The following is a 25,003-nucleotide window of genomic DNA, read 5'->3' on the forward strand; positions in this document are numbered from 1 at the left end:
CAGCCAGCTTATGCTTGGTACATTTGTTGTGTTCCTTCCCTAACAAAAGTTGCTGATTACAAGTCAAAGTAAGAAATTCTATTTGTTGCTCACCTGTAAACACTTACACATACCTGGTGCGAAATGAATCAATATCGATCTTACTTCCGTGGACTTGAGTATTGATGAATTAATGCTGCTCGGGAGTTGGTGGAAGTTTTCCTTGCACAAATTGTGAGAGGTTTTAGATTTTAAAGGTGGCATGGGCGTGCATGAAAATGTCAGAAGGCTCTTTCATGTGGGTACTGACTCGATATATATGAAAAGTCAAAGTTCAACTTTGGTGACAGCTGGGCGAAGATTACACAGCTCTTTCAAAAAGGAATATAGACTGTAGTGCAGCGGGGGTATACAGATGTGATAATACTCTGCAGTTTGTAATCCTCTGTGCCACAGATAAAACACTCGCACATAAATTTACCATGGAAATTTCTCTCTTATTCTGAGGGACATGGAAGTTTTGGGCCTGTCTTCTAGTTGTTTTTTTCTCCTCTTTGTTTTGGGTATAATATTAGTACTGAGGATGCATTACCGATTGGCCTGCGCGTGACTTTCAACTTGATTTCTGCACCCATGCATCTCATTTTCAATATCTAGTACCAGGATCTGAACTATGACTGATGTAGCCAAGTCTTCGGTACCAGGCAATATTTTTGTTACAGTGTAATAGGATAATCTAAAGGGAAAAAAACCTCGAGGGTTAATGCACAATAAAATCATGCTTTGTCTTTGTTTCGATGTGGTTCTTAGTTATAGTAATTTTTAATGCGGTCAGCAATAAGCATGCCTTGTACAATATTGCATAGCATGCTTGTTCATGCTTTACGTATTGACAGCTTTGGAGCTAGATCCTACCGTTTCATTTTTCAGGGCAAGCTGTTTCTTATTTTTAGCTAAGGATAGTTCCGCCTTTATCGGATGTATTAGTATATTTGTTTGCTTATGGTTTTTTGTGCACATTTTTGGATTGTGGCTGCATGCCATACTATGGTCCGGGCCAGTGCGGATGTGCTTGTAGGGCATGGTTCATTAACTGCATGACCACAGCCATGATGCACAGTATGGTGCATGGGTCAAATCAGTTACACACGTCACCCTGCCAAAAGTGCTCACCTCAGCTTAGAAAGGAGTGCACTGCAACTTTTCTTTTCTACCCAGTGCAGCATCACGTGTGCATGTCATTGTAAACAAGACTTTGTAAAAGGCTGCTTAAGAGACATTCTTCTGATGTTAATGGACTGTGGCCCCTTGATTCGGAGTAGTGTGAGGCATTGACAGAACATGTCAGTCAGTTTTTTCATTATTGTTGCCTCAAGCACTGCAGTCACTAATGACTACTGGGGGGAGGGGGGCAAACACTCCCATGTGCTGTGCAATGCTAGTGTGTGTTGAGGAACCCCAGGCGGTTGAAATTAATCCGGACAGCTCCTCTACTATGTCCCTCAAAACTTTGGGGTGTTAACCCCCCCCTCTCCCATACCATATACTATACCATTATCTGCCAGCTGTCATTAAAACTGTTGCACTTGTGTCTTGGCTGAAATACAGGAGGCCAACATTGTGAAGTTGGGACAGTGCTCATTCTCCAAGAAGGGAACATGATTTCTAATCACCGGCAGCATGAAAAGTAATGTGGGTGGAGCATCTCTACTCTCTACTACACGAGGCTACAACCAGCTTAGGAGTTTTTCTCTCTGTGTTAACAAGGATTGATGTATGGGCAAGTTGGGCTTTTTGTTCTCGTGTTTGTGCCATCCTCTTCTTGCTCTGATGACCAACGTCACATGCATGCATTTAACAATACTAATTTTATGGTTTAGTACAGAAGTAGGTATGAGCACAGAATTAAACGAATTGGCTCAAAGCAACTAAACAGAAAGGTCCAAATTATCGAGTTGTTCAGTTGGTTATAGCTTTTTGTTTGTAACCATTTAAAGGAGCCTGTTCAGTTGTGGTCCTTGTTAAAAAAAGAAATAAAAAGCATTTAACACCAGCAGTACACTAAATATCTGTAGTAAGTTGGGAGGGTAATGATGTCTTGTGATTCTTGATGATGATGGCTATTAGTGTACTTAAAAGTTAACCCCCCAGGCACTGAAAATGTGGGACAAAAACAAAGTTGGATGAAATAAAAAGCCATTGTCACTGATAGCCTTTTGAAGACAGAAAACTATGAAGCTTGTGGGGAAATGATTAGGAAAAAGTAGCTTCAAGTATAGTTGAAGCGAGCTTATGTTGATAATTTGTTTAATGTCTAAAGGCCACTAAATCATCTGCAATATGCAAAGTGCCAGATTCAAAACTGCTGCATCATCTGTGAATGCAGCATTACAACTTGAGGAATGTAAGGCTGTTCTGCCTTTAGTGGTAACTTTTGCAAATATATATATATATTAGCAGGGTTTCTGTATCTTTTGTGGATTACACTTCAGCCATGAGTTGGACAAGACCCTTTCAAGTTTATTAGCAATTCACATGCAATTGTGAGAAGGAATGAGAGTTATTCAACCTTGGGTCTTGGTATTGCCACATTATGCACAAAACATTGTAATTTATTGTCACAAAGAAAACGAAATGGGCAGCAGAGGTCACTGGAACCCACAGGTCAAGCCAAATGCACGAAAGTACTAAAGGTGTACACTGTAGATTGCCCCAGCAACAAAGTGAAAAAAAGCAGACTCCCTGGGCTCTACAGTTTTGACAAAGATCATACATAGTAGAATGCCCTGGCAACAAAGCAGATCATAGCTGGAAATTTAAGGAAACGAGAGAAAGCAGCAAATAATAGTAATAAAATTGATATTGATGATGATATAGATTGTTCTGTGACTCTGTGTCAATAGTTTGATAGTGAGTGGAGATGGGTGAATAGAATGATGCTTATTTAAGGCAGCAACAGTCGCCAAAAGGAAATGATTTCTTTACTATTATTTTTTTTAATTTGTGTTCTTGATCGATGAGTAATTGCTGGTTGAGTTTTTCTTACCGGAAAGATAAGAGATAGTAGGACAGTAGGCTGTGCTTGCGAGAAGTGTTCAGCTTGTTACATTTTTGAAAGTTTGCCCATGAATGCAATTTTTGTCTTTATCTATAAGAATGCTGGCTGATGAATATGAATTTTGTGATGGAGCAGGTATGGCAACAGCCTAGTCAAGATGGCACTTGCAATGGGCAGCTGTTGCATGGTCCATTAAATCTTGCTGGTGTGAAGCGTGAGAAATGTTCTGCCTGCTTGTATAGGGCCGCCCATGCTTTGTGTAGCTTATTTGAATGCGTGCTCCTAATTTGTCCAGAGCAACATTTTGGACTCCATTGGAATGTTGGATGCCAACATACCTATATGATCTTGCTTTCCCACTATATTCATTCAGCATACACCATGTCAGTTCTCTGCGTAAGCCTGCAGGTGTAGTACTTTAGCTCGTGGTATATGTATGACTCGTGTGCGCCAGGGGCCGTAAGTCTTCTCTGCATCCCTCTTCGGGCCCAGTTGTTTGAGTAGTAGTTCTTGTGTGTGGTCATGTATCATAGTGGAAGCCGGATTCGGGCATCTCTCTCTGTACAGTCGAAGCAGCTCAAATAGTGACGTTACCCATGGCCAAGCTGTTTTCATGGAACACAGCTCTTTGAGGGAGTGCACTGATATGCTTTGTCTCCTTCTTTGCCCTTGAAAAGATAGATTAACTTGCACTGAAGAGAATGGACTTGTGAATGACATTTCTATGGCAGCCCATTTTGTCCCTCTGTAGTGTGCGTCCGGCGTCCGCATATCACGCTAGTTGGTATAACGTGCTTTTATGTTTAACAGGGTTACTTGTTAGTGTGTGGATACACGAATCATTAGTGCCAGTTGCAGATGTATTGGTTATCAGATATGACCACTCCTTGATAGTCACATGAGGCTTCAATGTTCTATCACGTTTATCACCAGTATTTGGTTTCTGAAGCTTGCAGTCTCAACAAGAATTATGCTTATGCTTCATGGCATTAAAGAAGCTATTTCCTATATCCTGCGCCAAACGCGTGGACGATGGGTTATCTTCACTGATACCAGAGCATCTCAGCAAATCCTGAATAACCTGCTGAAGAGAACCAATCGTCAGCCTGTTTATCTTGACATCGGGTATCTACATCCTTTGGCTACTGCCGCAGGCCACTGCATAACATTTCAGTGGATACCAGCTCACTGTGGCATTAAAGCCAATGAAAAAGCAGATGAAGCGGCTCGTAAAGGCCACCAACATCAAAGATACCTTCGGACCTTCTTCGCGAAATCTGATGCATCCTAAATGGCTAAAAAAATTGCTTCCGAAACAAAGTATTGACTTTGGAGCTTGCTGACACATCGCTACCAATTTCTTTACTCAATTGACCCACATCTAAGATCAAGACTCCCTCTGAAATTTCCTCGCCAACTAGAAACTCTTTACCACCGACTTCGCCTGAACTGTCCATATACAAATGGCTTGTGCTGCTGTTTCGGTGAAATTAACAGTCCGTATTGCGACAACTGTGACCCGATTGAAACTGTGGAACATAGCCTACTTGAGTGCCCTGCGTAGGCTGACGAAAGTGCGTACTACGAAAATAGCACGGAGAAGCTCTCCCCAGTTCCTTTAAAAATGAAGAGTGTTTTGGGTCCCTGCCCTAGGCAACAAAAACTCGCAATTAACTTTTTATTTACGTATCTGAAATACATTTGACTCCTTGACGAACTCTAAATTCACCTTGCATGCTTCCGTCAGGCATCTTTCAAGTTGCGAACTCTTTCCTCATCCTTTTTTAATCTTTCCCTCTAGAATTACTCTTCTTACACAGAGTAGCATGCCAGCGAAATCTAAACGCCGGCAAAATTCTCTGTTTTTCATTAAGGGTCTCTTTCTCTCTCGGAGACCTTCCAAAAGTGCATCGTTTTCCTCGCCGCAAATGTAACCTTCAGTGTGCACAGCCATGTGCAACGTTGCGAACATTGCGGCATCTGCTATGAGGGATTGGACCGCACCTGTATACTTGAGCAAAGCAGAAAAATAAAAGGGAGATTTCATGCAGTGGCACAAGGCACTTTAGCTCCATGTGACAAAGTGAGGGGGTTGATTTTTGAGAACATTAATAATATGTAGCTAGTTAAATAGTTTGAGTGGTACTCATAAAAGTTGTTGGCATTATAACTTGTCCGTAGCCTCCTGTGTTTTATAGTGCACATTGCGTTTGATACATGTGATTATGCAATCTTTACATTACTAAAAGGCCAAGAGATAGGGATATTGTTGCACTGATGCCCTTGGTGAGTATCTGCGGAGGGTAGGCTGTCCCGCTAGTGTTGATAGCATTCAGTGGAAGGTCCTTGGCAAAATTTGAGCTTGCTATGCGATTTTCTTCGTCTACAATGCAGTTTTCCTCTTTCGAGCCATGCTTCATAATCTTCCATCCACTCTTTTGTTGGCGATTGTTTCCACTCCTTTGACCTTCGTCTTCACTGGAGGCGATAATAGGATTAGACATGGGCGCAGTCTTTTGCCCTGCTACTTCGGCAATTGCAGTCCAGGCGGGCCAATGTTCTGCCTACACGAGGTTAGATGTCTCAGTCACCCTCCATGTCTATTGCATTTTAAAGCGAGAGAAGCGAAGAAATATTTGGTTTAAAGTTAAATAGGCGGTTGAGCATCGCGTAGATCAATTGCCGCAACGACCTTTGACACTTGGGAGCTTAACAAGAGTAAATAACCAAGCCAAACAGAGCGACCAAACAGAGCTCGCGCTCTGTATCTAGTTTTTTTTTTTTCTTTCTTTTAAGAAAAAGGAAAGAGGTTTAATTGAGATGATGCCCCTTCTACAGGAAGGTGAACCCCGCATGGTTCTGCCCACCGTGTGAGGTACCGCTGCTTCCCTTGACGAGCGCCCTTCTCAGCTTGTTCCACCACTGACGCCAAAAAAAAAAAAAAAAAAAAAAAAAAAGCCGAAAAGGGGGGGGGGGGGGGGCTCAAGTTGTGTCGTACCAGTCGACGCGATAGCGCCTTTAACACCGCTTTTTATTCCGTGACTCCTTTATATATATATTTTTATTGGTTGGATAGTAGGAAAAGAAAGGCGCTGCATCTGGCATACTTCTCCGTGGACACTGAGCCTCGCCATAAGGGAACGGAGGAATGTGGGAGTAAAAGGGGTACCGTAGTGGAGAGCTGAAATAATTTCGACCACCTTTTAACTTGGTACAGCACAGGACGCCTCTCCGTTTCGAAAAGTCTCCATCAAAACGCAGCTGCTGCGGCCGGGTTCGAACCCGAATACTCTGTAACAGTAGCCGAACGTTTTAACCTTATAAACGGGTTTAAGTAGCATTAAACATCCGCCATTGGTTTTTTTTTTAATTGTGTATAAGCTGCTGGGCAAGGCTTGTGAGAGGGTACGTGGTACGCCTATGCACTCCACTGAGAATTTTTCTATTCATTTGAGAACTTACTGTGTGATTATTTTGTCTTCTTCAGAAACTCCTGTCAGGCAGTTTCAAGGTCATTTTCCTCCTCCTCCCTTTTCGCGAAACAATGCGACTTGTCCATTTACAGCATGCAGATGAAACGAGCGTTTTACGAACCGACGCTAGCCGCCGCTGACTTTTTTGCGGCTGATTGCGAGGATGCGGGTGCTGGAGATGGAACGTTGCTGGTTTCGAAAGATCCTCCGTCCCCAAATTATGATCCGTTCCACAAGCTTTCTATCCGAGTTTACATAACCTCTTCCTTCGAGATCTTGATGGCTCATGACTTTCCCTCCTTCCCAAGGTAGTGTGCCGGTCCTTATGCCGGTGGTTTTGCAACGGGCTAATCTGGCAGGTACGGATTGCCCGTCACTTACACAACACCGCCCTCTTGTTGTTGGAAGGATTGCCAGAGAGCCCTCGTCCGCTTCTAGATCACAAATGACACCTCTCGCGGTTTCACTTGAGGGCCGAGCTCGTCGGTGGTGACTTCGGAGCTTGGAGGAAAAGCGGGCAGGACTGTCAGGCACACACTCTCTCTTTTGTTTGTATCCGGCCCCTCTCCCCGCGTCGTGCGTGACGCTTTGTTGTTACAAGTGTGAAAATGGCAGCTCACGAGCACTTGTCGTGGGCGCCTCGAGTTGGCAGCTCTGTGAGGCCTGCCCCGAGGAGGGGGCGCGCACTCCCCAACCGAGATGGATGGCTCGGCTAAATCGATCCCGCTGCTGGCTGTTGTTACATAACGCCGCATCCTTGTATTGCGGCGAAAAGGCTCATTAGTGTTCGTGGGTGAGTGCATGCGAGAAGCCTAACACTTCGCGAGATTCCGCGGGATTCTGTTATGCCTTTCAAGCTGTTAGTGAAGAACTTGAGTTAGTGGTAGATAGTGACAGTTGGTGATGATGACAGTGATAGCTCCTGATGATGGCACAGTTGATGATAGTGACGTCAGCATTCATGGCCGACTGTCACGTCGGTTCACGGTGACGTCATAATGACATCACATTCAGAAATGACGTCATGTTGCGTCACGTCCGGTAATGACTGATGAGTTCACCAGGCGATCCACGCATATAAGAGGACACCTGAACCGTGCCGTAGGGGAAAGTCAACGGGGAAGAACGCGAGAGGTGCATTCTTGAAGGTGTGGACTGCCTCACTAAGCGCGCTTCAAAACCTTCCAGATATCGTTCGAACCGTGTTTTAGATAGCATTGTGAAGTACTTGAAAGGTCACTGCAGGCGGATAAAGAAGGTGGCTTCGTCGTTATGCAGCGGAGTGCTTACAAGTAAAAGGCCCAGGAAGCTGTCGAGAACAACTTTGTGCGAGTGAGAAAAGGCGATGTTCGTGTAAAAACTAAGTTCAAGAACTTCTGCAAAGAGCTGAACTTAAGTTAGCCAACGATATTTCCACTTGTAGAGGAAACTACTTGAATGTCTTCTTCACGGCAAAAACTCATAAACCCGGTATTCCGTTTAGAACTGTAATTAGTGAAATTGGCTCTTGGAAGCAATGTGCGAGTCGATTCTTGTTGAAGAACCTTAAGTCGATTAATGTTGAAGATCCTTTCCTAACTAAGAAATCCCAGGAAGTAACACAGTTTCTCCATGAGGACCGTTTGGCCGGTTACGCATTTTCTGTTGATGTAGCGTTCGTGTTTGTGTCCCTTTCTTCGTGCTCGCCCTTTTGCGCTACCTTTTATTCTAACAACCTAATTTTACCACATTTCCTTCCATATCAACCATGTGGAATTAAGTATCAGAAACATTTCTCCATTTCAAAACTATGTTCAAGTAATTTGTAGTCGACGGCTCCTTTTTCCCTTTGTCAAAGCTTTGCCGCTTAGTTTGTCTCTTTTTTCTCTGGTATAATAATAAGGAAGTATTGCTGGCATTTTTTTTTTATGGTTGTTCTTCTTTGTTTGCTCTAGTCACTACACGTACTTCAGCTGTCAGTTCTGTTCGTTTTCCTACAATGTTGGTTAGCTCAAAGTTTGCATTTTTTTTTAATCATTCAGATGGAAAGGAGTATTAGAGGTATTTTTGTCTTCGCTTCTTTCTGGATTGTTCTAATCTGTCAATGTTCAGTTTCAGTTTTTTCTTCCAGTTTGCTAAAGGGCTTGGGACACCAAGTTTCGGGGCTATAAAAGGCATGCTAATGAATTCCCCTGTATGTAACGTCACCCGTGGCGAAGTTATCGACTCAACGAACTTTTTTTCATAAATTTGAATTCAGCTCCCAATAGTCATTAAAAGCTCTTTACCGATCGAGACTCATCGTTAGTACCTTAATTATTGACGTATGATGCTCAGAAAGGTTTCACTGATTACTAACGACGTCAGCCTGCCAGCCAATAGCGGTCAGTCCAGCCATGGGACCTTATGGCGTCTTTACCTCTCGACCAACCAGGGAACACGGTTGCCGAGTTTGCCGGTGGTCGGCCAGGCAACAGTTAGCCAGGTAACATGATTGTGACGTCATCAACATGAGCGCTCCCTGTACCCAACAGCAAAACATATTTCAAGAAAGACGACGCTTTCGTCAAAGAGGAAAGACATGAAAATTAGATTAATAAGCGATGGGAAAATTCAGTTCAGACAAGAAGTATAATAGGGTCGCATTCCAGACTCCCGGTGGGATAAGCGTGCCTCCATATATTCTTTTTTTATTTTTTATCCTTCCTGGCTATCCGAGTAAGCTGTATTGTGGCTGGTCATTCGATGTGCTCCTGTTCAGTTCGATTCTTTGTGCCATTGTTCCTTATAGAATGGAATTTCATAAAGGTATGCCTACCATCGTGTTGTTTCGCCGGTTTGAAATAGGCGATAAGGTTTAACTTATTATCTAACGCTCTTGAAGGCATAGATTGCAGGTTGCGCGGTTGCCGACTTGTGTTAATCATGCTACACGAATTAGGCCGAGCTCTGTTCGCTTTTGACGACCGTGTTTTGCCCATTACACATTTTCCCGCTTCGGACAGGTTCCCTTTAGTCGGCGATATTTAAAGATCGCTGTCTGCGTTTTGTGTGTGCGTGGGTACCCTTTTCCGTGGCGCAACGTCTTAGAAAAGCGCGCCCGCGAACGGTGTCAAACTGGCGTACTCGTCTCGTTACCGATGATGGATGGTGAGAAAGTGTGCCAGATTATGGGACCAAATGCGACATTTTTCAGTGTGCTTCGTTGTGGTAAGTTAGTTTTTCTTCTTTTAAAGGTCAGGTATTGTTCAACTAACTATATTGCTTTATTTAAAGCTTATTTTCGAGTTCCCTTCCAACGCGTTAAAAAGGGGAGCAGAAGGCATAGTAGCGCGTGCATTTTTTTTTTTTTTTTAATGCGCAGGCTGTCTAGTTTCATCGCTGTCGGCTCAGTTTAGTCCTGAGTACGGGTCATAATATGAAGGTCTTCCTCGGCAGACGGTCATATGACGAATAGTGAGAGAGAGAAAAAAAAAGTTGAACAGTGGCTCTTGCTCTGCGCATATCAGAGTTAAACGTGTTGTATTCCTCGGAACACAGCGGCTGCCCGAATGTATATCGTTTCTTTTTGAGCTCTCCTGGCATCAACGACCTTCGTTGTGTGTGTATTTGCACACGTGTGCTTATATCGCTCAACCTCAGTCCTTAGGGGGAAAAAAAGAAAAAAGAAAGGTCCGTTTGTTCAGTGTTTCAACGGGTGGGAAGCGGCCAGCAGAAGCGACGGAGGGAAATATTAGGGCTCGACAGATTGGTCTGCACTGTGCATGCCCCCGAGATTGCTTCGTTGGGTTCTCGCCGCCCCTTCTGGTCCTGAGGAGGGGTGCTTTATTTTTAGTTCCGCGCGGCAAAAAGTAGTGACCCTCCCTCGTTTCTCCTCTTCCATATCCTCCCAATCCTCTTTTACATCGCTTTCCTTCCGTGGCCACGTTTAAAAAGCGTGCGTCGTTTTTTTTTATCCCCCTTCTGACGTCTACTTCGTTCACTCCCCGTCCTCTGGGTTTTTCAAAACTCGCTGCCAGTCTGCATTTCGTGGCTCACCTTTTCAAGTTAGCGAAAACCGAGCGCGGGGAACGGCTTAACCAGGCACAAAGCATGGATGTCGGTTGCGCTCGTTAGGCTCTCGAAAAGGAGGGATTCCGAGCGTTCTCCTCTTGTGCTCCCGTTTGTTTTTCTACTCTGGCAGGAAGGAGTCGAAAGACGGCGTCCTTTCTCTCCATTTTCCCCGCGTGTGCATGGCGAAAGGGGCACGGCCGCCATCACGTCCACATAGGAGGCCGAATGCGCAGACGTGTTTGCATCCGAGGGGGCCATCTTCTGTTTGGCAGGATTTTCAGTCGCGGAACTATTCGGCACATTTCTGATCCATATAGGGATGCCGTGTCCACCAGTCATCACAAGTAGCCGCAGCTGACTGACTACATCTACTAAACGAACATCTCGCATATCTTCCCTGTTAACTTAGTCGTGTACCATCTCTGACTGCCTTAGAGGCAGAAGAAGCTGCAATTGCCTTGGCAATCTCCTCAACTACCGCCACACTAATCTTTAGTGGCTCAAAAACAGCAATCCGCAATTTCGCACGAGGTAAGATTCACACGCCTGCTTTCAAAATTCTCATTTCTATTCAACCCCTGACGAGATCAATTAACTCCTATGGGTACCTGCTCATGCGGGCAACCCTGGGAATGAAGCTGCCCACAACACAGCTCGAGTGCACGTCAACCGAGCAGAGCCGGCTACAGACCCAGGAAGTGCACGCGAACGCCTGGTTACCTATAACGAAATTACTCTCCACTGCAGGGAGCAATGACTCCAGTATCCGCCCCCACATCAATCAATATCTAAACTCGAGCAGGTGACCTGGCGCCAGCTCCAGGCCCGTACCTTCCTATCTCCAGCACACCTTGCCCATATCCACCCCGGCCTTTTCTCCCCTGTATGCACCCTCTGCGGGGCACCCAAAGCAGACTTTCGTCACATCCTCTACATGTGCTCTGAGCTCCAGCCACCCCGCAATCGGCAACTAACAGACATAGAGCAATGGGAGATCGCGGTGTCCAGCTCGGACCCAGCAGCACAAAAGGAACTGGAGGGCTGTGCTCTAAGAGTCGCTGAGAGCCACAAGCTGCCGGCCACCCTACGCGATATCGAGCCGACCCATCAAAACAGACAGTAAGGCTCAAGAGTCAATAAACGTTTTCACCACCACCGCCACCATCCGAAGAAACTTCCTGATTTATTCCACCCACTTCAGGAAGTACCCGCTGTCAGCTGTGCTTGTCCTCTATAAAGGAGGAATGAAATAATAAAATTAAGAACTGCATTGAATAGCACTGCACCCCGCAGAGAAAAAAAAAAGAAATACTGGATAGAGAGAAAGTTCAACCGTCACTTGCGTTCGCCCGTGGAATAGAGCGAGTGACGCTGAGAGAAATTTTAACGTTTTATTTTTCTTAGCTCGGAGATATTCTGTGCAATCTTAGCGCGAGGGGTTCAGTTTTGGTACAAACTGCTGGCTGTGTTTAGCAGAAAATCTTGACCACTGTTTTTAGTAGGGAAATTGTAACACCCTTCCATGACGGCATAGCTACTCCCCCCTGTTAATTTTAACCGAAACCAAAATTTTGGTTCTGTATAGTTTAGACCGCGAACGATGACTTTTTTTTTTTTTTTTGTTGGTGGGTGCCTACCGTCTTCCGCCACCAGCCTGCTATAATCAACCAATGCCTCCTCAAAAAAAAAAAAAAAAAAAAAAGGGGGGGGGGGGGGCTTTGTCGTTAAGGTTATGGCGCGATAGCAAGCGCTCACGGACGATGCTTTTTCACGTTATATTTTATTTATAGGTTTTCGCATATGCTGGCCGGGCGATGACGTTACCGGAAAGCTCGGACGCCGCTTCTTGAAATTTGGTTTGGTTGTGGTGTTTAACGTCTCAAAGCGACTCGGTCTATGAGAGACGCCGTAGTGGAGGAATTCGGAAATTGCGACTAGCTGGGGTTCTGTAACGTGCACTGACAACGCATAGCACACGGGCGGCTTGCTTTTCGCCCCCATTCGCCCGCCGAGGCCGGTATTCGATCCCGTATCCTTGGGAACAGCAGTCGAGCGCCGTAACCATTGCGCCACCCCGGCGGGGCGCTTCTTGAAACTTGATGCGTCCCAATGCGCGTTCAGCGGAACGTGTTTTGCGTTCGATGCAGGGCCTTGGAACTCCACTGTTAAGAGCGCAATAGCAATGGGACACCCAAGGACAATGTTTTACTTTTTATGCTTTAATATATATGTACACGGATATGTAGCGTCAGGAAACATTGGCTTTCCATTCTGAGAATTTTGACGCCTTTTTACCTTACTTTTCCAAATGTTTCATTTTGTCAATATTTCAGTAGCTCAATTACGCATCTAAATTTTTAATCAGCATTATCAAGCATTGTGTTTTCATACTGAGCGCTTTGACACCTTTGATTCCCTTTCGTTTTTTTTTTTCGATTTTCATTCTTCATTTATATCAATTGCTCAATTACGCGCACTACATTTTCTTAATTAGCAGCAGCAAGCATTGGCTCTTCTAATGGGCAATTTGACACCTTTTAAGACCCCCTTTTTCAGTTTTTCATTCTATTAATATTTTCAATTAATTCATCAGTTATGCACTATAAATTTTTTAATTGGCATTATCAAGCATTAAATGTTAATTCTGTGCATTTGACACATTAGAACCCCCTTTCCCAGTTTATTTTTCACTAATTGTTTTAATTCATCGGTTAACCAATTACAATGAAAACTAGTTACTCTACGTTTGCGTTATATGCCCAGAGCATGATCACTTAATTCGGAATTGTTAGTAGCTGTGTCCTGCCGGTAGGGGATGTAGCCACATATGGGGAGCGGGTGCTACTTAAATTGAGGACAAAACAGAGAGCTATAGAACGGGAAATGGTAGATGTAACGTTTATAGATACGAAGCGTGCATAGTTGGTCAAATTCGAGCAAATTACATTCTCATGGAATTAAAGTGGTATGTGGGTCCGGACATGGATTGCGAGGACAAGATAACCTCCAAGTGAAGGAAAGCGTAGCTGGGGGCGGAAGAAAAGTAGGTGGGCTGATGAGATTGGGGAATTTGCGGGGATTATTACATGATGCGGGCACAGGGCCAGGTTTATTGGAGGAATGTGTGAGAAGCCCCTGACTCGCAGTAAGGCTGGGTGATGGATGATGAGCGTTTCTTGATTTCGACTAGGATGGCATTGGGGAGATTTAGAATATGGGGGATAGGGTAATGGCAGGGTGATAGTGCGCACGCGTGAAATGTTGCGGTGAATGGGGGAGGGGTGCGGCAAACACTCTGAGCATGTGCACTCGCGCCCCGCTATAACCGTATTCCCTTAATAGATAGGGTCTTCCTAGTCTAAAGCTCCCTATTAAATGGCGTTTGTTCCCCTACCTTGTTCTTCTTGGGCCCCTTTACTTGCCTGTTACCAGTATTCACGTATACAGATTGGTTTCTAAACCTTGGTACCGTTTGCCTTGATCACTTCTAGCTAGATTATGTAAGTTAGGGCTGTAGTCATGACAGTGCTTCACGTGTGATTGGTCCGTGTATTCTTACGAATTGGATTCCAGTATGTTTTCGAATTCGGTCACCGGTTAGCTGGCGCCATTCTCTGACTTCGAGTAACGTCCGACTCCAGTGTCGACGCCGCGTCTGGTATGATTGCGCGGGTCAATCGTAAACTCAGCCCACTTAGAACGAGGGTGGCTGTTCATGCCCCTACGGGGCTGGGACGGGAGGTCAAAGCCGCTTGCGGCGGGGGCTAGCCAGCCACCAAATATTTATCTGTTGTGGGCCGTCATTGCACCGGGTGTTGCGGCTGTTGAGGCGCACGTCTTTCTCTCCCTCTTCTTTTTCTGTTTTCTCTACTTTCTCTCTCTCTTCTGCCCGCACGAGGCAGCGGAGGTGGCTCAGCTACAGAGCCAGTAGCAGGCCCGTGCATCTTTCTTTTCCATCTTCCTTCAGCCATAACAACAACAACAATCTCACGCAATTCTCTGTGCGCTTGTGAACTCAGCGCAGCTTCTAAAGCCTAAAGAGCGCATAGAGAGGGGCGTGGCTCGTATGAGGTTTCTGCATCGCGGATGAAAAAACGGCTGATGGGCCATGCCCTGCATTTGATTTGGGGTGTGTATTTCGGGAGCTGAGACGGGTGTGTGCAGTGCGGGCTTTTCCCCGCTCTTGCTGCTGCTACTGCTTCATGGGTGTTTTCTAATGCGGTCTTGGCAGCTATCCTCGACACACACACTGCGACGAATCGGGCTACACTCGGGTTTTGATTGTCTTGTGAAACACTTGTATCTTTATAGCGCCGAGCAGGAGCCAACGGTTATTTGCATACATTATTTGTGAGACGATTTCTTTCTTTCTTTGTTTCTCTCGTTTTTTTTAATTCATTCATTTATTTCGTTCAACACCGTGGGACCGCGCGTTGAAACGTTTAAATTCGGAACTTTTAAAAACTTGGCGGCGTGGATTTTATTTTATTCTTGTGTGTGTACTCCAGGAACCCGTGCTCATGTAGTTGCTGCGCTGCCAGACGTCTTCAGGTGCGTTTTCGTCATCGGCCACGTTTAAACGTGTCACTGTGCTGGCTCCTGGCTTTGCAGTTTCTATATCGAGGTTTGGCCGGGATGACGAAGACGTGAGAGCGCAGCGTGGCGGTTAATAATGCACGTGTGGCTTTTCGCTGCCCACTGGACGCCTTTCGATATTTGTCCAACGATTTCCTCTATGGGGAGCTCATCCCATAAGAGGGAATTAATTGCAAACAGTCGCCGTCCGTCTTCACACTCCGGGACGGCTTGCGATGGAATTCTGCCCAGGCTTTTTAAAAGCCTCGGGGAAGCGAATGCTTTCGTTGGGGGTGACGATCACAGTTATTTAGCGCTGATGAGCTTAGTTTCCCTTCCAAGTGGCTGCTCTCAAGCGGTTATCAACATCTTGACATATTTGTTTTCAGCTGTACTCGTATCTGTCTATTTTCGTGGCCAGATGTTTGCCACGTGCGGTTGAGCACGCCTATGAATCTGTGTGATGAGTGACCTTTTCTGTCTGGGACGTTGTTGTAGATTTGCGTGGGCATTCGCTTGTGTGTGTGTGTGTGGGGGGGGGGGGGGGGGGTTGTGATGTGTAAAGAGAATTCTCGTGCTGTTGGTCATCAAGATTAGCAATTCGTCCGTGGCCGCGTTGTTTTCGTTTCGATGAATCGAGGAAAGAAAGAAAATAATCGCTGAGCTGCTCAGCTCTCAGTGGAGGCTAAACATGTTCTTGAACGGTTCCTCGGTCACCCTCCAGAAGCAAGTCATATTCCGGCCGACGTCTAGGGGGAAGATAGACGGGGAAAGGGGAAGCTGCGTCTCACCCGATCATCCATGATCTTTGACTGGCGCAAATAAAGTGCTTTCTCTCTCTCTCTCTCCATTGCGGCCTGCTTCGTCACCTACCGGTGGCTTTGGGTACGCAGAAGATTCGAGTCTGTTCTCTCTGTTTCTCCCGAGGCGGCGCATTTCAACTGCGGTATACGAGAAGGTTGCAGTCAGATTGTGTATAGCGGTGCCACGATCGACGTTGTGGCGTCTGCGAATGTTGCACCTGTTAGCTCGACCTTGCATTCCAAACTTGGTCGTGGACCCTGCTCGGGGAAGATGGTAGCACGTCAAGCCATTCGCGTGGCATCAGGCTTTAGCTTATGAGAGGGTTAGAATGGGAAATGTCACCTTCGTGCTCCATCACCGTAACTGACGCAGATGCCACTGCCACTGTGGGACACGTCACCGCAGTGATTGACAGTGGTGTCAAGAGTTCTTTTCTAGGTTATTCTCCGCACTGTCGCCGATTCATCAGCTCGCACGCAGGCTAGTTTGGGCGTTGAGGGCATGAAAAAAAGAAAAAGGATGAGAGGTTTAATCAGTTCCAAAGACGTTATTTGCCATGGACTTTCCGCATTTTTAATCTTTTACTGTTTAAAGTTTGTTTTGATAATGTACCAAAATGTGTTCAGGTGGTCAAAATGTGACCGGGTGAGGCAATGGAACTTAATAATAATAATAATAATAATAATAATAATAATAATAATAATAATAATAATAATAATAATAATAATAATAGTTTCACAGGAAAGGAAAGGCGCGGTATCTGTCAAACTTGTCCTGTGGACACCAGAACTGTGCCGTAATGGAATGGACGAAGGTGGGAGTGAAAGCGGAAAGAGAAAAATATGTGCCGGTAGTAGAGGATTGCGGAGTAGTTCCGCTCACCTGGGGATCTTTAACGTGCACGTAAATCGCGCAGCACATGGGCTCCTCTCCGTTTCGGCATACCATTCTGAATACGCCAATTCTCTTCCGATGGAAATTCATGAAACGCATTTTGTGGGACTATGTTTTGCGCAGTTGAACATGACGTTTAACCGAACTTTTACTCTTTCCCAACGGAACTCGCACTATCGCTTATTTTGTGGCGTACCAAGCTTGACTACGCTGGGTACCGCAGCGGAAGAATCCGCATCCACGTATACGGTTAGAGGAGGCGTCCTTGGCGGAGTCCGGCTGCTTCTGTACAAGGACTTGAGATAAGGATAACAGCTGCTGTGGAATCAGTGGAGTCCCACGTCGAAGGGATTCCTCAAAAATGATTATCAGCATGCGGTAACTGCTCCTTTTGGCTGCAGCTTTCTTTCCCATTCGCTGAGGAATTTTTCTCTGCCCCTTTGCTTCACCCCGCTCATTAAATATTTCCACGCTGCGCGTGCCTAACCGTGCCCACACTTATGGCGAATTTTCTTCTTGCTCTTCTTATCATCCTCTTCCAAAGCTGCCTTGTTCTTGGTTTCGGGATTCCCTTAGTTTCGATGGAGGCGAAACGAAGAGGCGTCCGTGTGCTGTGCGATGTCAGCGCACGGTAAAGATCCCCAGGTGGTCGAAATTACTCCGCAGCCCTCCACTACGGCTCCTCTTTCTCTTTTTCCACTTTCACTCCCACCTTCCTCCCTTCCCTTACGGCGCGGTTGAGGTGTCCGTAGAAAACAAGTGAGACAGTTACCGCGCCTTTCCCTTCCTATAAATAAATCAGTTTTCCCTTAGTTTGGATACGAAGCAAGGATGTTTCAGTTAGTTAAATGTTAGCAAATTGGTTCACTGTTCTTTGCGGCACAGTTCAGCTAGTCACGAGCAGATACATTTACTTCATGTACCCAAATTCAGTGACTCTTGCATGTCATTAAAGGTATGGTAAACGTGTTTTAAACATGCTGAAAAAAAAAAATAGTTGTGTTTTAGCTCTGGTCAAGCCTAGTTTAATTGCGAAAGCAACAGCGAAAGCTTCTTTTGCCTGCCACATTATTCCCCTATCACGCCCTGTCAGTGTAAGGTGCTACATTATTGGAGACACCTAAGCTTATCCTTTAAGGACACGACGCGAGAGCGTAAGCTACTAGCCCACATATAAAGTCACGCTTCGACCAAGCCGTATGGACGGACATGCCTGCGTGTCGTAGGGGTAACGACAATGTTATCGGTTCTGGCAGGCTGATTCTGATAATCACATCCCATATGAAAGGAGCGACCCGAGTTGGCAACTCCTGCCCGTGGCGTAGGAAACGTGAATGTCATGACAAGCTCATTTTTTTCTTTCTTTCTTTCTTTCTTTTTTTTTTTTTTTTTTTTTTTTTTTTTTTTAGAAGGCCGTAGCTACGCCTTTTCACGGCGTAGCTGCGGCCACCCGAGGTCTCGCTCTGGCTGTCGTAGTATTGCTTCCGCAATAAAACCAGATTTTTTTTTTTGTTTTACATTACTCGGCTAAATCCAAGTGATTCTCGTGCGAAGCGTATCACCTTGACAAAAGCGATATATATATATTTTTTTTTTTTCCGGAAGGAATGGAGCATTTTTCTTGCAGGCGTCCGTGTGCTGTGCGATGTCAGTGCACGTTAAACGAACACCATGTGGTCGAAATTTCCGGAGTCCTCCACTACAACGTCTCTCATAGCCCGAGTTGCAAATCGCATAAACCAAAGCAAATCATTTCTCTTGTGGTTAGTGATTGCAAAAAAAAAAAAAAAAAATGACCTTCGTTTGCTTGCCCTCGTAGTACGACGAGTTGTCAGTCCTAGCTGTTTAGTGCAATTGTTAGAACACAGCGCCGATACCACGCATGATTGCCGCTTGCACCGGACTTCGTACCTACACAAGTAGTCTCAGTGGTCTACGGATTATTGTGTTGGAGAAATGGGTGCCGGTGCGTCACGGTTTGAGCTGAGGGCCGCCAATCCGAATTCGGTTTTGCACAAGTTGACGGAATTCTGGAGCGGACGGCAGAGGTCTCGCGCCCGTGTTGGCAGCTTTGTTACAGCCTTTGTCAAATCTGTACTAAGTAGCCTACTTCCGGAAAATAACGCTTCGTGCCTCCTTTCGAATCAACAGCTTCCCCTCGAGAGTTGTATAGAACAATTTTCGCCCTCACCACTTCTGACTTGAGGACTTCCAGGCTCGCGACGAGCGTCTCGCTAGGCGGCTTGTACTGGCGAACCTCTACTCGTGTACTATTCCTATTTTTGCTCCGAGTCTGGAGAGATCGAGGCGTAAGTCTGCGGCTTTGAGCTGTCCGAAATTGCTGTGGTCACATGACCGCCCTAGCGGAGCAATAGGCTGAAACTTGCAGCTTTGTGTCAGGAATTTAGCCGGTTTGTCCCTCTGTCCATCAGGTTCTGCATTCCTGGTGCCCGTGTCCGAGCATCTTGCGCGCGGTAACCAGCTTCCGGTCTCTCCATCCTCTCTCCTTTCAAATTGAGGGGATATTTCCCTCTTTCCAACTTGCAACCTGCCAACCGTGGCAGGACGGAGGGGGCTATATTTACTTCGGTTTCATCTCAAATAAGTTGATTGAATTGATTGTGGGTGTGCAATAATTCTAGCGGGTAAATATCAAAAACTAAAATGGGTAAACAAGAAGTTAATTATTAAGCTACTAGAAGCAACCAACAGCAGCATCCGTGCTTTGGCATTACTTCAATGCAGATTATGCAGTGCTCTTTAATTTTTTTCATCTAATGTGTTGTGTATTCCTAGCATCATTAGCCTGTCCGTGGAAGTACTTGCCGGGAGGTGTAGTGCTCTTTTAATGCATTTTCTGATCATGTTATCGATCCTATCTTTTTCGGCCCTTTTCAGGTCTAAGTATGGCGTTGCTTATTACGAAAGCTTGTATGAGCCTTAATAGATTACTTTCCTTAAGGCTTCCTTTTTTATTAGCTATTCTCCTTATAAGGTTTGTCGTTTGTATGACCTGTCCTTCCAGTTTCTTTATCGTTTCTCCGTTGTATCCGTTTGTTTGGAGGACCATTCCTAGCACCCTCATTTGCTCGACTTTTGGGACTGCTTGTCCCCCCCACTTCTATATTTACGTCCACTTGTTCTTTTTTCATCCTCATTGTTGCGTAAACATGGAAACGCGCACCTTCGAGGCGATTCGTTTTCGTCACGCGAGCTGTAACTTCGAATTATGATCGCACCTTTGAAGCAATCAGTAACGGAGCTTGCAATAATACATCGGTTGTGCAGACGCGTCGTCTCTCGTGCGCAAGCACTTGGAAACAGTCACGAGGAGAGAGCGCGCCAGTCAGTCACCACTACTCGCTCGGTCCTCCGACGTCGAGGTTGACGGAGCGCGTCGCGACGCCTGACTGTGGCGGGAAACGCGATCGCTTCCCCCTCCCGCCCGACCTTTTCGCGTCGCCGACTGTCTCGCGCTCCTTTGTCCTCACGCGAGCACGCGACCGCCATGCCAAAGAGATGCCAAATAGCTCCGCAGAGTTTAGAGAGAGAGAGTATAGCCTTAGTAGTAAGGTCGTCGCTGCTCGAGGCGCGGGCGTATCGGCCGCGAGTGTCGTCGCGCGTTTGACGTCGTCGTCGCGTCCTAGACGCGTCATGATTCTGCCGTTGTCGCTCGTCGTCGACTTCGTCTTCTTTTGTTCTGTGCTCGCCTCCCCGCCGCCACACCCCGCCAGCGCAGCAGTGTGTCTCTCGCGTCGCATTACGTTGAGCTCGGCAGGGAACGGAAACGGCCGTAACGAGAGCTCTGTGTGCATGTGTGGAAAGATGGGCGAAGGGGAAGGAGGGGGAAGGGGGGTATAGTTCGGTCTATTCGTTTGCACCGGTAGGTGTTCGTCGACGACTGTATAACGTGCGCCGCTGTCACCGATGTCGTTTTTGTACTTCTGTTCTGTACGTTATTTCTTGTTATTTTTGTTTTCGGGGCCTTTCTACTTCCGAAGTGGGGCTCTGTCGTCGGTTCGTCGTCACGTCCCCCGCCTTGCGTTTCTTTCGCTTCGTTGCCCCACTTTTGTTTCATTTGTTGTTTTTGTTTTTCCGTTGAGTCACATTGTCGTCCTAGTGAAGACTCCGAGAAGGTGAACGGGATCCGTTTCCGTGGCAACGGTAACCGTTCGTTGTTTCCTGCGGAGGAGACTCCGCGCGGTGGCTGACTGTGGGAGCGGCGCGGGGCTTGGTTCACATCCGATTGAGTTTATCGCCGTTGTATGTGGCGGCATTGTGGTCCGCAAGAATGGATGGGCACGTGGGTATACGAACGTGCACAACGGATGGCGAGAGAGCGAGACTGGGGCGGTGATGGCTGTAGATTCATTAAATCGTAATAAAATTGTAGTTAATACTTTGTGGTAACGCCTAACCTTTATGCGATGGTAGTGCTTTAGGGATTGCATTTTTGCTTTTAATCACTTCACATATGCCGCTCGCATTTTCTTTATACTTTTTTTTTTTTTTGTGGATTTCATTGCTCTGTTGTGTTGAGCTATCTTTTGCTATCTGCTGAGAAACTTTGCTCTTTGCAGTGTCAGTTCTAAATTTTCAACTGTGCTTAGTCGTCGCTACGATTTTCACTTGTAAGCCGATGTTAGTAGTAATTAATTTTGGGAAGGCGTTTAATGAATGGCAGTTTCTTACCTCCGTGGGGAGGGGGCACGGGTCCTGGTCCACCTTACGGCCTCTCCCTCTTCTGAGAGGGCCGACATTTTACTGTCTACACTTTTCCACCTGCCAACCGTGGCAGGTGGTTGGCGGCCAGTGTACACGACACTATAGCGCCAGACGCTGCCTCTTCTTCACGATGGGGCTTCTATCTAATACATTTATAATTTTGGGGGCTTACGAAACCATTGCATGGCAAAAGCAGCGCTCTAAGCCCTTAGGTGCCTCGAATGACCGCACATTGGATATTACCCCTCATCATCTACAACCCTGCATTACTTGTGTATTGAAGTACTGTTAACAGTACTTCGTAACACTCGTAACTCTGCTCGTAAGCAGAGTGTTCACATATAGCTGGTAGCTACGAACATATCAGCAAAAGAAAAATAAATATGATGACAGATTTATGCAGGGCCGTATTGAGGGAAGCAAAGTGAACCTAGATTAAAAATTAAACCATACAAAGAAAGATTGAATAAGGCCTCTTAAACTGGCATGTCATCTTGGGACATCGGATAATGTAGGGTCGAAAGGTAGGCAGGATGGAGAGAAAAAAAAAAAGGAGAGAAAATGGCACCAGAAGGGGTCAATGGGACAGGCAGAAACTTTTTTTATCATGCATGCACATATTCGCGCAAGTAAATCTTCTTAAAGGAATAACCCGGAAAAAAAGAAAACGGCGGGACGATCGTGATAGCGCGGTTGGCGTTGGATATATAATTTCGGCACATGCATGCATTGCTATATATCGCTCCATTCGAGCTGTCCTTGCAGTATGGCGAAGTTCTCTACGCTGCGGCCGTCTTTTCGCTTCGTCTTTTCGGAAGGAAAGCTGCAAGTGCATCGTTACGGGCATCGACCTTGGCCCAGCGCTGTTCCCCCGGCGACGGATTCCCTGTGCTTGGTTTCCACGGCAACGCGGTGTACACAGCCGTCCGCGGAAAGGGGATGGATATGCGTCCGCCTCCGTTCTTGACATTTTGGGCGCTTCTCTTGCACACGACAGCTATATCTCCTCTTCCCCGAGCGTAACGACACAGCATCAATAAAACTATTCTGGGGCTGCGTTCCAGCGCAACGAAAAAGAAAACGGTACACGAAGATTCTCGGACTGAGAACTGCAGCTCGCTGTGAAGCAGCGTTTTGATACATGACTCGGATTCTATATGTAGTTACGTTTAAAATATCTTACTTCGCTCGTGACCTATGCTGAGGTCAATTATATATACTCCTGCGGCTCTGCACCTGTGGACGCCGAACGCCGTGAAATGGACCATCTTACATGACGCGCTGTAACCGATAAGCTTAATTTTGAACCAACCTCACCAATGCATCGCTGAGCTAGCATAGACGGGGTTTACATGCAAGGAGAAAGTCGACTTACCCCTCTCGATCCAGGCTATGCTGGCGCATTAATGCGATGCGCTTTCCTAGCGCATTACCCCTGTTTACATGAATGCGATACGCTAGAAAGTTGATGCGATGCGCTAGCTGTCGCATTCATGTAAACACGGCTAATAGATCTGTAGCTAACCTAGTTTCCTGCCGCCCTTGGCAGATACTTGGGATCAACAAACATTTGGTTGGTTCATCTCTCTGTCTCCCCTTAAAGGGCCTCTGTCCAGTGAAGGACCTTTTAAGCAAAGGAGCCCAGTGTTTCGATCAGGTACTGGAGATAGTGCTACAGTGACACGCGCGCCGCAAAGCAACGAAAATACAAATCAAAGCTCTCTCATGTTCTCCTTCGGGAAGCCAGCTTCCCCTTTCCCTGCACTGGCCCGTCGAACCGCAGATATGACGCATTTGTCGAAAACGACGTCCATTGGTCCGTCTCGCTGTCTGTACGTGAAGGATGAGTGTCTACCGCTCGCTGCGCGCTTTTCCCTCGCCACGACCAGACAATCCAGCGGCGCGCGCTCCCTCGCCCGGGTTTTTTTTTTTTTTTTTCCTTTTCACGCGCGCGGAGTGCCACGCCCCACCTCCCGCCAAACGCAGAGGAAGGGGAATTTGTCTTGCGGAGGCTGGACGATCGAGCAGGAGAGTGAAAAACCTTTGCGAGGTAACCGGAGGAGAGAAACACGACAGAATCGGGTGATTGCGGTGGCTGTAACTACGTTATTAGTTACTCTTTTCGAAAACATTTTGCCGCCTTGTGTTCTGGGGGCGAAGCCTCACAGTCACCGGGGAAGAAAATATTTTCGACAAGAGGGCGGACAGTGGGCTTTTAACGACAAATAGTTACCTTTGCTTTACACGTCCTGTTTGTGCTCGCTTTCTCAATTTATCACCTTGCTCTCTAACATCATGTCACACATCGTCACAACAACCGTTTTTCCGTTATTTCATATCGGAATAAAAGAAAAGCGTACGCTTTTTTTTTTTTTTTTTTTTCTTTTTTTTTTTTTTTTTTCTTCTCCGTGCATGACAGAACAGCGACCACGGCCCAACGGCCTCCCGTGCCGCGCCCGTAGCCCAAGCAGCGTTGTGAGGGCATATTCCAACAGGTCCCCTGCGCGGTCACGCCTCACGGAGGAGGCGATCGTGCCCGCGTTTCGTTTTTCGACCCTGCGCTGTTGCGCCGCCGTCTCCTGTATTTGTGTATGTGTAGTGACGTCTTTGTTCGTCGCGCGTGCCGGCGCACGCCGCCGCTGCAACCGTGGCAGCGGCACTCTTGCGCGGAGAACTGCCGGCGCACGCGGAGCTGGCTTCTGCTGCCGCCCTTTACGGCCGCCCGCTGTGCTGCCGCCGGCCACCTGTGGATTTCCCTGGAGCAGCAATAGTGGGACCGGCGCGACTGAACCGTCGATACTCGGGGCCGGGAGGAAGGCGTCTAGAAAGAAAAAAAAAAAAAAAAAAAAAAAAAAAAGGTCGAAACAGGCGGCTGCAATCGCGAACGCGCACCCCTGGTTTGAGTCCCAATGGGATTGGCTACCTCTTTGCGTCATTTCGGTACGGCTTGTTTGTTATCGAAAGTTTCAACTCCAGAGAGCGTTGCTGGGAGGTAAAAACGGTTTTGTTTATAACGTTCCAAACTGCTCAGGTTATGGGGCACGTTAGCGAAGAAGGCTCCGGAATTTTCGATCACCTGGGGTTCTTTATACCGCGCACTGACATCGATCGCACGGTACGCAGGCTCCTCGCGTTTTGCCTCCACCGAAATGCGACCGCCGCGGCCGGGATCGCACCCAGGTGTCCCGACGAGAGCTTAATGCTGTAGCGGGCTGCTCAGCGCTCTGGATCAGCAGTGATTTCGATCCCGACCGACTCGATCACGACTGAAAGTGTTCGTACAACGGCGTTATTAGACGCTGCACATGTTATTTATCTAAAATGGAGTTTCTCACTCGATCATTGTCAGCGGTCACATTGAGCGGCGTTGCGTTTGCCTTTCTAAGACACGAAGAGTATGCTTTGTCCCTCGATTCTTTGTTGTTGCCTTTCAAACGTTTAGAGCATGACTGTTAAACTCCTG

The 25,003-nt window shown here is 46.6% G+C and overlaps 1 protein-coding gene across 5 annotated transcripts in view; it reads left to right on the forward strand.

The window, feature by feature from the left end:
* Window positions 1–25,003, forward strand: part of LOC146175052 (CUGBP Elav-like family member 1-A) — a 566,960-nt gene that overhangs the window by 2,282 nt on the left and 539,675 nt on the right. For 2 of the 5 annotated variants that reach the window (XM_084584454.1, XM_084584455.1), the window contains exon 2: window positions 1,588–1,671. The exons of the other annotated variants lie outside the window; for them this stretch is intronic. The gene's annotated coding sequence lies outside the window, so the exon portion shown is untranslated. The remainder of the gene's footprint in view (window positions 1–1,587; window positions 1,672–25,003) is intronic. 5 annotated transcript variants of the gene reach the window in all.

The sequence above is a fragment of the Amblyomma maculatum genome, chromosome 11 (assembly GCF_055883805.1).
Source record: "Amblyomma maculatum isolate TAMU_Amacu chromosome 11, ASM5588380v1, whole genome shotgun sequence".
NCBI classification, from domain to species: Eukaryota; Metazoa; Arthropoda; class Arachnida; order Ixodida; family Ixodidae; genus Amblyomma; species Amblyomma maculatum.